At 41.9% G+C, this 16,632-nt stretch overlaps 1 protein-coding gene across 4 annotated transcripts in view; it reads left to right on the forward strand.

Moving 5' to 3' along the window:
- Positions 1–344: 344 nt before the first annotated feature.
- Positions 345–16,632, forward strand: part of PLEKHA1 (pleckstrin homology domain containing A1) — an 87,436-nt gene continuing 71,148 nt past the window's right edge. The window contains exon 1 of one of the 4 annotated variants that reach the window (XM_039481392.1): positions 345–612. The gene's annotated coding sequence lies outside the window, so the exon portion shown is untranslated. Of the gene's footprint in view, positions 613–1,386; positions 1,666–16,632 lie in introns of those variants that run through there. The other 3 variants (XM_039481393.1, XM_039481390.1, XM_039481391.1) reach the window with 3 other exon arrangements.

The raw sequence follows: 16,632 nt of genomic DNA on the forward strand, positions 1-16,632 counted from the left end.
ATGGGAACCTTAATCAGCTCGAAAGCCTCCAGGCAAATACAAAAAGCCCAGAATTTACTATTTTTAGACTCTGATGGTTTTGCGGCCAATTCATTATTCAGGAGAGTTGCCTCGCGACTTTTGGACACTAGGGATTGGCCTCACTCAGCAAGTGTGCCGCTGCATTACCACCACGCAGGCGCCTTAGCCCTGCGGTTCGACACACCGAGACTACAAATCCCAGAATGCAATGCTGCACTTTCCTCTCAGTGGCTAGAACTCACAAGACTACACGTCCCACGATGCTTTGCGGCCTATGGCCTAGCCCCTGCCACCCTGCATTGACCAATACCTTTAGGAGAACGGCTCTCCCTGTGCTTCTAGGCGGCCTGATTGGAGGCGCTTGGGGGGCATTACCGCATGCGCAGTGGTCGAGGTCCAGTTGCTCGCCCATTGCTGTTCTTTATGCGGGAAACGAATAAAGTTTTTTCATTAAAAAAAAAAAGTCAGCAGTCAGCCGGGCCGCTGCGCTGTGCGCGGAGTGGGCGAGGCGGCGGCGGCTCTGAGAGGGGAGCCGCGCTGTGTGCTGCCCCCTCCTCACCGGGGCGCCCTCCGGACCTGCCCTGGACTCCAGTGAGTAACAGCCGCCCGGGAGGGGCCGGGCTGGGCTTCCCCAGCAGACGCTCCCGAGGGCGGGAAGGGGTGTGGGTGGTGGGGGTAGGGCCGGCGGTGGGGCGTGGGGGGGCAGTGGGAGATATGGCGAGCTGGACGGGTGAGGGGGTGGCAGGAGTGGGAGGCGGGGGCTATTGGGGGCATTTGCGGGTGGGGGGTGGGAGGCAGAGGGCTGAGCTGTATTGGAGGCGGTGGTGCCGGGGTGGGAAGCTGAGGGGTTTTGGGGGCTGTGGTGGAGCAGGGGCATTTCGGGGTGTAGTGAAGGGGTGGGGGCATTTGTGGCTGTAGTGCGGGAGCAGAGGGGTATTTGAGGGTGGGGTATGGGAGCAGTGGATGAAAGGTATTTCTGGGTATGGTGCATGGATGGGGCAGAGGGGTCTGGAGGTGTAGTGTCTGGGTGGGAGCATTTGGGGGTGAGGTGTGGGGGCAGAGAGGTATTTCTCAGCGTGGTGAGGAGGGGGTTGAAAGAGGAGCAGAGGGTGGGGCAGGGGGCATTTTGGGATGTAGTGAATGGGTGGGGGCATTTGGAGCTGTAGTGTGGGGGCAGAGGGGTATTTGAGGGTGGGGTATGGGGGCAGTAGATGAAAGGTATTTCTGGGTATGGTGCATGGATGGGGCAGAGGGGTCTGGAGGTGTAGTATTTGGGGGGTCAGGTGTGGGGGGTATTTGGGGGTATGGTGTGGGGGCAGAGGGGTATTTCTGAGTGTGGTGACAAGGGGGTTGAAACAGGAGCAGAGTGTGGGTGGTGTGGTGACATCCAAGGTATGGGGACACCTGTGTGTGGCTGGAGAGAGTTTATTTTCACTGCTGGGCAAAATACCTTATTTTACTATTCAGTCTTATGAAGAAAGGCATTTGTTTTCTAGTAGCTTTACGGTATGAGAAGTGTTTCAGGCTCACTCCTACTATCACTGCTTTGGTGAGGGTTTTCAAAGTGACTTTACCCTGGGGAAAACTTATGCATTTATGGTATAATTAACCTGGCAAGCATTTGAGACTCTAACAACCCCAGAGGTAAGAGGCTGATCTCATTTTTTCTTTGCAACTTGTGTCTTCTGAACATGATACGAACTCTGATGTTATCTACTTTGAAGCACTGTGCTGGCTGGTCTGTGTGTGAGAGAGAGGTATGTATGCTGGGATCAAATCATGTAGCTTTTCAAAATTTTACATATATGTATTATATTTACATTTGACATTGAAATCTCAAACTGCAGTTTAAAGATCAGATGAAAATTGTGGTTATGACTCACTGAATTTCCAGATTGGTGTAGCTTTGAAAGGATTGGCCTTCACATGGACCTGTCTTACATTAGAAAAAAACTTTTCTTTAGTATGACTGGTAGACTGACAGACTGGCAAGACAATCCTGTGGTTATGACATGGTATTGTGACTTGATTGGAATCTGGGCTGATTATTTAGCTAAGCAAAATATCTTTGAATGGATGATGCATTTACCTGCCTGTTTGACTGTAGTTATAGTTTTACAGACAGACTTAACTTAAATTGTAAATCAAATTAGATTAGGTAAACAATCATATAGATTTCAAGTTTGTTGGAATTTTACAATATAGTTAAGTAGTCAGAATAAGAAAGCATATATGACAGCCTGAATAAACATAGTACACAACTTTCCTAAAAAGCATGTAGTACCTGTTGACATTTCTGGAAAGAAAATGCTGTCCCATTCAAACTGCACTTTTTCTTTTTCTTTCAAGGCTCCATCTACAAGGGAAATAAACCATGAAAGTCAAACTGTTTTAAAAACAGTTGTGCTGTTGATTTTCATTGTCCAGACACACCATTTTGCTGTAAACCATTTAAACAAGTGCTGTTCAGTTCCAAGTGTGGATGAGGTTTTAGTAGTTATTGCATTTATTAGCATTTGATAATGGTATTGTGAAGATTGTTCAGTTGCTTATGGAAAACTAAAGTTAAGGTAAAAGCATTAGTTTTGGCAACTTCTCTTCATTTAGATTTAGTCCACGAGTAACTTTATCCCAAAAGCATAGTCACTTCCAAAGATATTAGTAAGCCATTATACTTGTATTGAAGTCAACTGCACCATATCTGCTTTGTCATTGGATTATTGACCTCATTATATGAACTTTGTAGTCCTTTTTAATGAAGAGATAAGTTTCTATTCTTGTTCTATGCGCTGCTAAATAATATATTTTATGCTGGAAGACAGAGCTATATTTGAACAAACAGTTTTGACCACACAAGTGGAAGCAATAGCTTTGCACAATTAAGTCACAATGTGAATCTGTTGTATTTGTCTACTTCCTTTTTATAGACTTAAGCTACACTTTACCACAGTGCAGCACAAACAGCTATCTAACTGAAATGAAGTTTTGCTCTGTAACTTTCAATTGTTGTATGATTAAAGGTAAAACTGGTCTTGGTTGATATAATAATTTAGTTTTTATGACAATCAATTATAACACACTTAACTGTGAGCTTATCTGCAATGTCTGAGATTTGAAAGCTAGTTTTCATTTTAATTAAGGTAAGGCCCATGTCTATACTTATTTTGTCCATCAGTTGATTTCTCCTCCTGTCCCCCTTCCCCTTCCGAACCAATGGGCTTTCAGTTCATTCTGAACTATATTCAACAGGCTTCCGAGAGAGTATTAAGAATTTGGTTAAGATTATTCCTTTCAATTATGCTGTGCGTTTTGAGCCTGTAATGTTTGACAAATTAAACGGATACCCTCTGGAAATCTAGTCATTTCCAAAAAGTGAGTTAAAAGTAGTAGCAGGTACTTCACTGGTCCCTGTGACTCCCTACCAACTGTTATGGCTTTGAAACCAAAATCCCGTTTCCTATTGATGAGAGAGAGATCCACACAGAGGCATAACTGACAGTACAGGGGAGGCTGTGAACTTAACAATATCTTATATACAGTCATTTACACTAAGTAAACAAGCAGAAAAGAAAAACTATTAAACTGGAAAAGACTAAGAAAACATTCATCTTCAATATAACAATAGTAGGATAAAAGTTGGACAGGTGTGGTTTTAAAAAACTTGATACTGTTTGTGTTAGCAGCAACCAGCTGGGTCAGTAATTGGATGGGAAACGTCTCAGGCTACATCTACACTACCGGGATAATTAGACCTACGTTACTCAACTCCAGCTACGTGAATAAAGTAGCTGGAGTCAACATACCTTAGGTCGAGTTACTGCAGGGTTTACACTGCGGGGGGTCGACGGGAGAGTTTCTCCTGTTGACTTACCTTAGTCTTCTCATCAGGGGATAGAGTACAGGGGTTGACTGGAGAGAGATCTGCTGTTGATTTGGGGGGTCTTCACTAGACCCGCTAAATTGAAATCGATCCATTGGTGGTCAGTGTTGATCCTGGCTGTAGTGTAGATGTAGCCTCAGAAATACTTACGTGCTGCAGAAAATAATGATTCAGTAGTTGTCGCTATTCCCTGTGAATCAGTACTGAACTAATGCCTCAGTATGGTGTTAGGGAGAACTATATTGTTGGAGTCTGTTTGGGCTAAAACTGAACAGTTTATGGTCATTGTGCTGCTTTTGCTGCTGTTAATGATCTCTAAGACCCTTCGTTATTGGTTTTTACCAATTTTTTTAAATGAAAATTTCCCAGATTTTTGAAAAAGCCAGTATTTGGGTTTTACTGTTTGTTTTGGATTTTTTTGTTTTTGTTTTTTAAATGTGAATTTTGGCTTTTTTGGGACCCAGGAATTTTCCACAGGGGAAGCGAACAGGCCTGAAGGGCTGTTGGAGTAAGGAGGGGGTGCTGTCCTGCAAGAGGGCCAGTACTCAAAAGTTGCAGCCTTCTGCTCCGTACCTGACTTTGGCCCTCCAACGCAGTCCCATTCACTTCCCTTGTACATAGTGGGAGCAAGATGGGCAGGGAGCTGGGTCCTGGCAGCTGAGGTGGCCTGACTTCTTCAGGAAGCAGAAGGCTTCATCAGCTGTCTCATAATGAGTATCCTCTCAAATTGGCTGTCCTTTTTCTGTTTCTACCAATTTTCTACTGTTTTTAAATTTATTGAATAAAAGCTGATAAATTCCCAGCAAATTTAAAAAAATTTAAACCAGAAATTAAGGGGTTTAAAGATCACTTAGCATTATTGTACAAGTATAGAGGTGTTACTTTGGGTAAAAATTCAACTTACCTAAAGTCACTCTGGTAGTTCTAGTAGAAAAATGTATTCTTTGTATAAATTTGTGAAGAATCTTGGGATATTTTAGAATAGACAATGTTATGTAAATGAAAGACGTAGTGGCATGCAGGTATGTAACAATTGATCATAATATATATGGTGATACTGCATAGGTTTAAATGTTTGAGTTGGGGAAAAATTGCTACTTCCAATAGTAAAGGCTAATTGCAAAGTTGTAGGTGGTGGTCTATTAATTTTGTAATAAAAATAAACTGCTGGTGTCCCTATCAAGCCCTGGGGAAAATCGAATCACAGTTATGAAAAAAATGAGTGTCTTTTTATTCCCTAGCTTAATTATTAATTGTAAAAGGGAAAAGTGTGGTGGGGTGGGGCAGTGGGGAGGAGAGGATATTCAAGTGCAGGCTGTGACTTTTCTTAGTAGTTCTGACTTGATTACGAATGGAAAGGAGGTTTTATCACCAGAATAATAAAGGGTGACTATACCACAGGATAAATATATAATAAGCCAACAGACCAATTTTTGTAGGTTGCTGGTAGTATAGGAAAAGTTTAGGGCATCGCCTATATGCATAAAAAGTCTCTGCATTTAATAGAGAATGAAATGCTGGTTATAGTAGTGCCAAGCACATCAAACATTCAAAATTTAGTGTATTTCTAAAAACTCCATGACTGTCTCTAAATTGTTACTTCACGTTTTTGGGGCATGTTTTTGCAGAACTGATGATGCACGTAACAGCAAACAGTTTCTTCAGCAAGCCAGGAGCTTTGTGGAAAATCAATAAATCTTACAGCAAGGAAACTTTTCAGCCTGTGGAAGTGTGCACTTTCTTTGATTCCAACAATCTGTCAAAATAATAGTCTGTCAACGTTTGACTTTAACAGTAGCTTGTGATGAGAGACAGTGTCTTTTCTGTAAAACTGTTTGATGAATAATTAGCATAATATAAAAATATCTTTATAAAGGTCAAGTGGAGTTTGGAGCCCCACAAATCCTTGTTCTTAGTTGTCTTATAGATCTATGAGAACACACAGTATAATTAATTCACGATCCTTAATGCCAAAAATGTGGTAGCTCAGATATTTGCTGCCTAGAATATAACTACGATTGTACAAAATGGAGAAATAATTAAAATATCGTCACTAAGGTCCAAATTATGCTGGCAGTCTGAAAATAATCCATGCTTCAAGTTTTTTATAACTGAAGTATAATTAAACATCTCTGGAAACTGATGGTAACAATCTTTTTCAAAAGTGAATGAGCTTAGACCCATAACAATAAATAGCAGAATCCTAGTGACTATGGTCAGACATGCTGGCTTTTAAAATACTCATATTACAGTTAATTTTTAATCTTTTTCTTTGCTTTAATGTGTTTACATTTATTTCATATATAAATTGGAGAGGTCAGAAATAAACAGAAATTTCAGGTTTTTCAAGTGAGTTGGATTTCTGTACAGACATTGAAACGAATAAGTACAAGAGGTATGAGCAAGGCTCTATTTCTAATAAATTTTCATACTCTTAAGGGGATCTTTGGAATTATGATTTTGAAGAACTATTTAAAATAACTTTCTTATAGGCTTAAGGAACTCTTGATATATGATGAAACCTAATTATTTGTGTAAACATTTACTTATGAATTGGTATACTATTTTGCCAAAAAGACTTTCCTGTTAGTGGTAGGTAGAGCACCAGGATTTTATAACTGTGACGGAAGGAAACTTGGTTCATTTTCTTAACATTGAAGAGTACTTTCCCCTTCAAAGGAGTTGCAGAAGCATCTAGAATGTGTAGGTGTTTCTCTAATGTTGGAGGAACAGCATTAAGTTTTCTGACTGAAAGAATTACGTGAGCCATTTAGCTTTGACCTAATGTTATCTGAATAGGGAGGTGTAGGTCTTGTGCACATTTATGGCCTTCAATTTAAACAGTTTCCAGGTTGGAACTTATGCCTGACTGCCTAGAAAAAATCTGAATAGTTTTAGGTATTAATTACGTGGAGCAGGTTGGTTCAGTGGTTTCAGAGCAAGCCTTGGACTGGCTCAGTTCCCTGCTCTGCTGCAGACTTCCTGTGTGACTTTGAGCAAGCTACTTAGTCTCTGTGCCTCAGTTCTCCATCTGTAAAAGGGGGACAGTAGTACTTCCTTAGCTCATAGGGGTGCTGAGGATAAATACATTAAAGATTATAAGATCAGAAAAGTACCTTAGATTGCAAGAAGCAGGGGGAGGGGGCTAGGGAAATGATACCATTAAGGCTGATAAGACTGCAGAGTTGGAAAGGGCGTACAAGGGGGCATGGACTGAAAATCTACAGTAGGAGGGAAGAAAATAAAGTCAAATTTGTTGAAAATATTTTGCTGGATAGAACTGCAATTCTATTTTTTTTTTTTAAAGTGCGGTTCCATTGTGTGTGTATTTGTACTATCAAATATGCTCAGTTCATTAGAAAAGCATAACTCTTACTTGTATTCAGTCCTTCAAGGCTTGATCTTGTGAGTTGCCTAGTTTTGTATCTTGAATTTTGACCTCAGTGGTACTCTGTGCACATTCATTTTCTTTGAATTGTGCCTTGAGTTGACACCTGTGCAACCCTGAGTGACCTTAATGTGGTTGCACAGATGCAACTGATTAGAGCTTAGTAAACAAATCTGATGCACAGAAGGAATAGTTCAGGGGTTCTCAAACTGGGGGTCGGGACCCCCCAGGGGGTCGTGAGGTTAATACATGCGGGGTCGCGACCTGTCAGCCTACACCCCAAACCCTGCATTGCCTCCAGCATTTATAATGGTGTTAAATATATAAACAAGTATTTTTAATGTACAAGGGGGGGGCGGTTCATACTCAGGCTTGCTGTGTGAAAGGGGTCACCAGTACAGAAGTCTGAGAACCCCTGGAATAGACTGTAGCTCATTCTCTAATAGTTTGTTTGCTCTGCAAGTTTATAGATCTTTTTAAAAAAGAGAGAGAGGAAAACACTAAACTGTCATTACTAACATTCAAATCTCAATACATAAGCAACAGTCTGAGTAAGGTGGTGGTGTTAAATTTATTCTTTTTGCATGTGGGCTGTGCTTTAAATTTAGGGTATTTAAAGCTCAGATTTTAGCTAGCAACTTTTTTACTAGCTCTGTTGGACTGATAGCCAAAAAACTTTTAAATGAAATCTGATCTGTTGAAACCCCTATATTTGAAAGAGTGTAGGAAGAGAATCAATGTTCTCCCCCAAAACAAAAATAAATGTAAAGGCCAGTTTGTTTTAGAGGTGGGTGAAGTAATTCTATACAGAACATAAAGTGCTTTGGGATCTTTCTGGATGAAGTGTGCTATATAAATGTAAGATAATTTTACTAATACTGTACTATAAACTAAATGTGTATAGCATATGCTTGCAGAGAACAGAGTTATCAAACTTTACAAACAGGAGCTTCAATTGTTAAGATTCTGCCTCAGGTGTAAACTCTTGACTGAGCTGAAATATGCTATTCATTCACATGTTAAATGTGATTATTTTGAAGCATATGCTTTTTCTGGTGTGGGTGTTCGGGACCAACACCATCTACATTTACATCTCCAAGGAAACATGGTAGTAAAATACCTTAACTTTCAAAGACAAGTAACAGTACTAAATGCGGTGTACTAACACAGTTATTAGTCACCAAGTCTGTTATAAAAAATGAACAGTCTTAAAATATTACATTTTAAAGGATACTGTCAAGTATATTTAACTCTTGTAGGAGGATATATAATAAACTGAACTTTTTCTCTATTACAACAGTTGATTTGGCAGATTATTTTTCTTACCCAGCATGCAACCGTATGCCTTTGTGCACTGCTTTATGTACTAGTATCAAGAATCTCTAAAGAACTCTTTCATGGATGTTTGAACTATTTCTTCAACGGTGCTCATACTCCTTGGTGTGTGAATTCTCATTTTGGGAGGGGCGAAAAAAATGTTACCTTTACTGTTCTTTAAGCCTTTTCAAGCTAAATCAGCGTATACACAGTTAAGTCAGTTTTGCGGTCAATAGTATTTTCATACTGTGTAACAAACTGTGTACTTATGTCAGTGCTTTCAGACTATAGGAGTTCATTATTTTTTTTCACAGATTCTAGGACTGGAAGGGACCTCAAGAGGTCATCGAGTCCAGTCCCCTGCCCTCATGACAGGACCAAATACTGTCTAGACCATCCCGGATAGACATTTAAGAGTAGGTTAGATAAATATCTCCAGAGATGGAGATTCCACAACCTCCCTAGGCTGTGGGGTTTTCTCTGGTTTCTACTGTATGCCAAATGTTTATCTTATTAAGGGTGGCTCAGAGAAGGAAATTGACTTGTTAATTTAAGGGAGGTGAAAAGAGGAATGAAGTAATGGTATGAAAATTTGGTCATGGTTGAAGGGAGCTTAGAGTCCTCATCCCCAGCATGTGCTAAAAAATGGAGTGGTATGAGCCACTGTAACTATGGCGTCATCCAAATAACATGAGGTAGGCCAGGCCTGATGATTACTTCTATGAACTTTATCACTGTAGTATCTGAGGTGATAGTAACATGACTTCAAAAGCTAGCCAGAGCTAGGATGAGACCTATAATTTGTTGGAATAGATGGGGGTTCTGGTTCATGCTCTAAAACTAGGAAGTCCCACTGTATTAGAACTCCTCTTTGGTTACAAATATATATATAAGTAGGACATTCTTCAATTCTTGATTTTTTTGGGGGGGTATTTCTTTTGTTTTATCTGTTAAGATATTTTATTTCTCTTTATTTACATTAATAAAATACCTCAGTCTGTATACAAATAAAAACTGAATAAATTCCAGTTTATCAATACTGTATTTTTTTCTTTAGAATTATGCATTAAGCATTCCATGTCTTGAGATACTCACCAACCCCTACAACAGTTAGTCATCCCAAAATACCCTGTACACTGTGGACAGGTCAGTTTTCCCCCTTGAAATGTATCTGGTACTTCAGCTCCCAGATAATCCCCACTTCTCTGTCCCTACTTAGTGAGATCAATACCATGGGGCACCATGGATCTTCCGAAACCCTACTGCTTCCTTCTCTGGTCCCCTTCCAGGCACCTCCATCCTCTCTTACATATTCCCCCCTCTCCTTTTGAGCCTCCTCTCCCATAAACTCCTGTTAACCCCACAAACCCCTCTAAATATTATCCATCCTCCATTGAGCTCCAGCCCCCCATTAGTCCCAGGAACCCCAGCCTCCCCCACTAACCCTCTTCCCCCAGAGGGGTGAGAGGCCTGCGGGTTGGGATGCCTGGTCCTTGTCCCAGGGTTTGGGAGACCCTGGGTGGGGTGGAGGATTGAGTGAGCCTGCCCTGCACTTCCCCGACAGTGGCTGCTTCTGTCCCCCCAGGGCTGGACCAAGCTCCCCACTTCCGGTTTTGCAATCTGATGCACAGGCTGTAGCACCACTCAGATTCGACCCAGCCATTCCTCAGTCTTGATGGCAGCAGGGTGGCCAGGCCAAATTAGTCAGTTATGCTGCAACCCCATGTGCCAGATTGCACTGCTACAGACTAGGGACCGAATGGCTGGGCAGCAGTTCTGCAGAAAAGGACCTAGGGGTTATGGTGGACGAAAAGCTGAATATGAGTCAACAGTGTGCCCTTGTTGCCAAGAAGGCTAATGGCATTTTGGGTTGTATAAATAGGGGCATTTCCAGCAGATCGAGGGATGTGATCATTCCCCTCTATTCAGCACTGGTGAGGCCTCATTTGGAGTACCATGTCCAGTTTTGGGCCCCACACTACAAGAAGGATGTGGATAAATTGGAGAGAGTCCAGCGGAGGGCAACAAAAATGATTAGGGGGCTGGAGCACATGACTTATGAGGAGAGGCTGAGGGAACTAGGATTGTTTAGTCTGCAGAAGAGAAGAATGAGGGGGGATTTGATAGCTGCTTTCAACTACCTGAAAGGGGGTTCCAAAGAGGATGGATCTAGACTGTTCTCAGTGGTAGAAGATGACAGAACAAGGAGTTCTCCTGTCTCAAGTTGAAGAGGGGGAGGTTTAGGTTGGACATTAGGAAAAACTTTTTCACTAGTAGGGTGGTGAAGAACTGGAATGGGTTACCTAGGGAGGTGGTGGAATCTCCTTCCTTAGAGGTTTTTAAGGTCAGGCTTCACGAAGCCCTGGCTGGGATGATTTAGTTGGGTTTGGTCCTGCTTTGAGCAGGGGGTTGGACTAGGTGACCTCCTGAGGTCCCTTCCAACCCTGAGATTCTATGAAAGCCCGGAGTGAGTAGCTTAGCCCAGCCTCATGGGACAGGAACTGCCACTGCAGGTTTTTTTGTTACATATTGTTTATGTTCTGTTTCATTATTTTGTGTTTCACATTTGTAAAATATACAGGATTCTGTATATAAAGATATCTTTTAAACACCTATTCTAAGGTCAGTATAGACAGGAGCTTTAGATTGCTATATTGTCAGTGCCAAGCTCCTATATTCAAGTGTCTTGTAATATGCATAAGGTGCTCTATTGATAACAAAAATATATACACACACTATATAGATTAGCTCTACCAGAAACTATAAACTGTTCAGCCCCAGTTTCAGAATGTGTGTTAAATTATCTTCCTTTCAGACCCTATCGATATAGAAATTGCATTAAAGCACAAATGTACATGAATTGACAATGCATGTATTTTATATAGGATCAAAGATACTTGTGTATTAGGACCAGTTGGCCTTTGCTTTTCACTTTCCCAACTCTTCTCAGTCCCTTGCAGTCTGTCTTTCACCCTACTCTTTCTGCTCAGGTTGCTTTCAACAAATGTCAAGAGCAATTCTCTCCTGTAATTCAGTTGCCTTGAGTGTTGTCACTTTCTCCATTTCCTTGTGTTTTCAAACAACAGTTCTTGGTTTTGTTTTGATGGTTTTCCTATCTGCCCACACTTTCATCAGCACCCTTTTGGAGCTCTACTTTCTAGAGTGGATAAAAATCATAACTAAAATTATTATTACTCTTACATTTATTTTTTTGTAAATTTAAATCAAATTTCTTGTTTACATATTGTTAGTTCTTCACTTCCATTTTGTGACCTTAAATTGTCAAAGCAGATGTTTTCTACTTTTATTTTAAAGTTTCCTAATTGTTAATAACATTTCAGATTTTATGTAGAGGTTTTTTCCTACTAAGAAACTTCATACTTAAAATGCTCATCTGTGCTGAAAAAGACAAGCCCAAGGCCTCATTAATATACCCTATTATGAGACTGTACAAACACAAAATTGAAAAGCTAGTAGCCTGTGCTCTGTCCCTCCTTTTTAAAGAGCTTTGAGATCTACTAGTGAAAAGCGATGACTAAAAGCTAGATGATGATATTATTTGCGGCCAACATCGCCATCGTTATACTGTACTTCCACAAGTAAAGAGCTGAAATGCTTCAACCATCAGGTTTTGCAGTTTGAAGTCAATGGGACTTATGTTCCTAAGCCAGAGGTGGCTAAACTACGTCCTGGTGGGACCCTCCTGCCCAGCCCCTGAGCTCCTGGCCTCAGAGGCTAACCCCAGCCCCTCTCCTGCTGTTCCCCCTACCCTGCAGCCTCAGCTAGCCCCGCTGCTGGCACAATGCTCTGGGCAGCTCCTGGGGCAGCACCGCTGCAGAGCTGGGGCCTGATCCATTGCTCTGTGTTGCATGGTGACGTGGCTGGCTCTAGCCGGGCGGTACAGCTGTAGCACCACCAGCCACCGGTGCTCCAGGCAGCACAGTAGGGGAGCAGGTGGCGTTGGATAGAGGGCAGGGGAGTTCGGGGTGGTGGTGGTCACGGGGTGGGGGTGTGGATAGGGGTCAGGGTGGTCAGAGGGCAGGGAACAGGGCAGGGGTCCTGGGTGGGCAGTCAGGAAGGAGGGGGGGTTGGATGGGTGGTGGGGGCAGTCAGGAGTAGGGGTTCTGAGAGTGGACAGGAAAAAGGGGTGGTTGGATGGGCAAGGGTCCTTGGGGGGGCAGTCAGAAAGGAGGGGGCGTTGGATGTGGCAGCAGAGGACAGGCAGGGGCAGGGGTTCCAGGGCTGGTCAGGGAGAAGGGGTGGTTGGATGGGACAGGGGTTCCTGGGGGGCAGTCAGAAAGGAGGGGGGGTTGGATGGGGTGGTGGGGGGGGCGATCAGGGGACAGGGAGAAGGGGTGGTTGGATAGGGCAGGGCTCCCTGGGTGGCAATTAGGAATAAGAAGAGGGGTTGGATGGGGTGGCGGGGCAGTCAGGGGCAAGGGTTCCGGGGGATGTCAGGGGACAGGGAATGGGGGTGGGGGTTGGATGGGGCAGGAGTCCTGGGAGGGCTGTCTGGGCAAGAAGCAGGAGGGGTCAGATAGGGGGCGGGGTCTGGGCCACGCCTGGCTGTCTGTGGAGGCACAGCCTCCTCTAACTGGCCCTCCATACAATTTTGGAAACCTGATTCGGCTCTCAGGCCAAAAAGTTTGCCCACCCCCGTCCTAAGCACTCTTTAAAAATCCCACCCTTAAATGGCTAAAAGCAGGTTGAAGAGCCTAATTCTGGGCTCCAATTTTTGAAAACTTTGACCTGTATTAAAAAATTGTTGTTACTGAAAGTTTAAATAACTTTTTATTGTTAAAACAAAATTGTTTCACTGTTGAAGTGACAGATTTTATGCCACTAGATGACAGGTTCTTAATAAAAATACACTGAGTCCCTGATGCTGCAAACAGTTACTTAACTTTAAACAATGGGACTATTTCTATGAGGAAAGTTATGTATCTGTTTAAGTGTTTGCAGGACCAGGGCCTTAATTTTCAATATTTGGATTTTTGCATACAGCAGTCCTATAAAATTAGGATACCCTACTGATAGTGTCATGAAAAAAAGCTTTCATATTTTAGTTTACTATGCATTTTAATCAAAAATTGCAATATCACCAGTTTTCAGATTAGTTTTACAAAGCCTTGACTGGATTTAAATCAATGAGGGCTTTTTTTAAATCAAGTTATTTCAGTCATGCTTTAAATCTCTCTACTCTGCTACTTTGTTCCTTTTCCTTGTTCTCCGCCTTTCTTTTCTTCTTTCTTCTTTTGTACTTCCCAGAATGATCTCATTCATTCCCTGCCACTGATTTTTATGACCTCTTCATTGATTCTCATATTTATTTATCCAACTCAGTTCTCCACTTGCTCTAGTTAATCTTGAATGGCGTCACTAAACCGAATATAGTAACTTCACATGATGAAAATTAAACTCTTGATCTTTCCTCCTAAAACTCTGTGTTCTTCCATCCACCTATTCTGTCACTGCCAATATTACAACATATCTTTTTGTCTGCCAATCTAACTCATCCCACTTTCTCTAACCAGTACAGGGCTCCCAGACATCTTCAGAGTACTTCATCCTTTCCTCTACATCCTGATTTCCAAGACATTAGTCTGTATTTATGTGATTTTTGCAGCCAAGATTGATTCATAATGCAGCTGCTAAAATCTCTGTTCTAACCAATGCTTTCTTTACTTTGAAAGCGCCTATAATTCCACATCTGCATTTATCTCCACTTTCTTTTCCATCCTTTCTTATGCTCCACCCAAGTGTCCCTCTTTGTGCCCGGCTTATTTTTCACTTGCTGTTGACTCAGGTCTCCCCTTAAGCCTAGAATAGCCTCTTATATTTAAAGCTTCTTGTCTCTCCACAAAACTTCCAAATCCTCCTTATTGTGAAGCATTTGAACTGAAGTCACACACTAGTCTGTGTGTGTACTACTTAGTCTCACTTGTGCTTTTAGACTTGAAGCCTTTTATGGATGAGACTGTTATCTGTTTGCCACTTGTTTCCTATAGACAGTGCTGCATCCATAAGCTGTCTACTGACAAACATTTCTAGTGTGTCTTATTGTAGCAGTAGAGCATTGGTTGTAACATGCACTTGGGTTTAGCTAGTGCGGGGCAGCCAAGTCTTTTTCCTTGGTTTAATTATTGGCTTTTGTCTTAATGGATGTTGTCTTGTCTTTTACTTCAGCTATTTGAAGAATGCTATGACAGTGAAAAGCTTTACATCATGGTAGGGCTCTTTCTGATTTAATGTAGAAGGGCTTTTCAAAGCCTCAGCCTTTTCTTTTGTTGTTTGTTTGTACCAGGGCTAAATTAGCAAACCAGATATTCATAACTGCTGTGGCTGGCTCCAGAACAAGAGGCAGTTATTGAGCTAGCCTCAGCCTTCCCCACTTGTAGATGAGCACTTGAAATGGATTGTGTATAGAGGAGGAGCCAAAGTAGGTCATGAAGCATCCCACTTACGAGATGGGCCACTAATTCATTTATCAGCTGTAGCCTCTTCCAGAAATTCTTATTTAGGCCCAGATAGAATTACAGTAGTCCAGCTGAAAGTGCTGATTGGGCCAGGTCATAAGAATGGCCATACTAGGTCAGACCAATGGTCCATCTAGCTCAGTATCCTGTTTTGTGACGGTGGCCAGTGCCAGTTGCTTTAGCAAGAATGAATAGAACAGGGCAAATATCGAGTGATCCATCCCCTATCACTTCTGGCAGTCAGAGCTTAAGGGATAACCGAAAGATGGGATTATGTCTCTGACCGTCTCAGCTAATAGACAGTCATAGACCTATCCTCCACCAACTTGTATTATTTTTTGTAATTATACTTTTGGCCTTCACAACATCGCCTGGCAATGAGTTCCACAGGTTGACGGAGTGTTGGGTGAAGAAGTACTTCCTTGTGTTAGTTTTAAACCTGCTGTCTGTTCATTTCGTTGGGTGTTCCCTGATTCTTGTGTTATGTGATGGGGTAAATAACATTTCCTTATTCACTTTCTCCACACCATTCATAATTTTATAGATCTCTATCATATCCCTTCTTAGTCGTCTCTTTTCTAAGCTGAGCAGTCCAGCCATTCAGGCAGAGTGAATGAAATTTTCTTGCTAGTAGAGTGTATCCAGACTCAGTAACGAGTCCAGAGCGGCTTCAAGGTTGTGCAGAGTCTTAACTATTAGGGTAGATGACTTCAGTTGAGTGTGCGATGCTGGTGCTTCCTAGTTCTTTGTAGTGCATGCATCTTTTAACTAGCTAATATCACTTCCATCTCACCTGTTCTTCAATTTTGATTATTCCCTGAGATCTAGGAGATTGTTCTATCTGTACTGAATGAAAATATGTAAAACAACGTATGGTTGCTGTATTGTTGGTATTATAACATCTCATCTTGCAAGAAACTGTAGTTGTTGCAACGCAAGAGTGAGTTCTATGGGATTTGAAAAATCAGCGATGCAGGTGAAGAGTAACAGCTATTTATGACTTTATAGAGCAGGGGTAGGCAACCTATGGTACGGGTGTCGAAGGCGGCACACAAGCTCATTTTCAGTGGCATTCACGCTGCCCGGGTCCTGGCCACCGGTTCGGGGGGCTCCGCATTTTAATTTAATTTTAAATGAAGCTTTTTAAACATTTTACAAACTTTATTTACTTTACACACAACAATAGCTTAGTTATATATTATAGACATAGAAAGAGACCTTCTAAAAACTTTAACATGTATTACTGGCACGTGAAACCTTAAATTAGAGTGAATAAATGAAGACTTGGCACATCACTTCTGAAAGGTTGCCGACCCCTGCTATAGAGCATATGGAAAAGGCAAGACAATATTTAGCTTAACATTGTTCTGATAGCTTCTGCCAGGACATACATATAGGTCAACAGTATTTGGGAGGGTGTGGGGGGAGAGTGAATATTTCAACATAGGCTTTACCTCACAAGAAGGTCACTCAGTGCTATTTCTGGGTTATGACCTGGCTTCAAACTAGAATGGATGCTTGCTATTGCTGAAGGTGGTTCACTGCCACCT

This window comes from Mauremys reevesii, linkage group 7 (genome assembly GCF_016161935.1).
Source record: "Mauremys reevesii isolate NIE-2019 linkage group 7, ASM1616193v1, whole genome shotgun sequence".
Classification (NCBI taxonomy): Eukaryota; Metazoa; Chordata; order Testudines; family Geoemydidae; genus Mauremys; species Mauremys reevesii.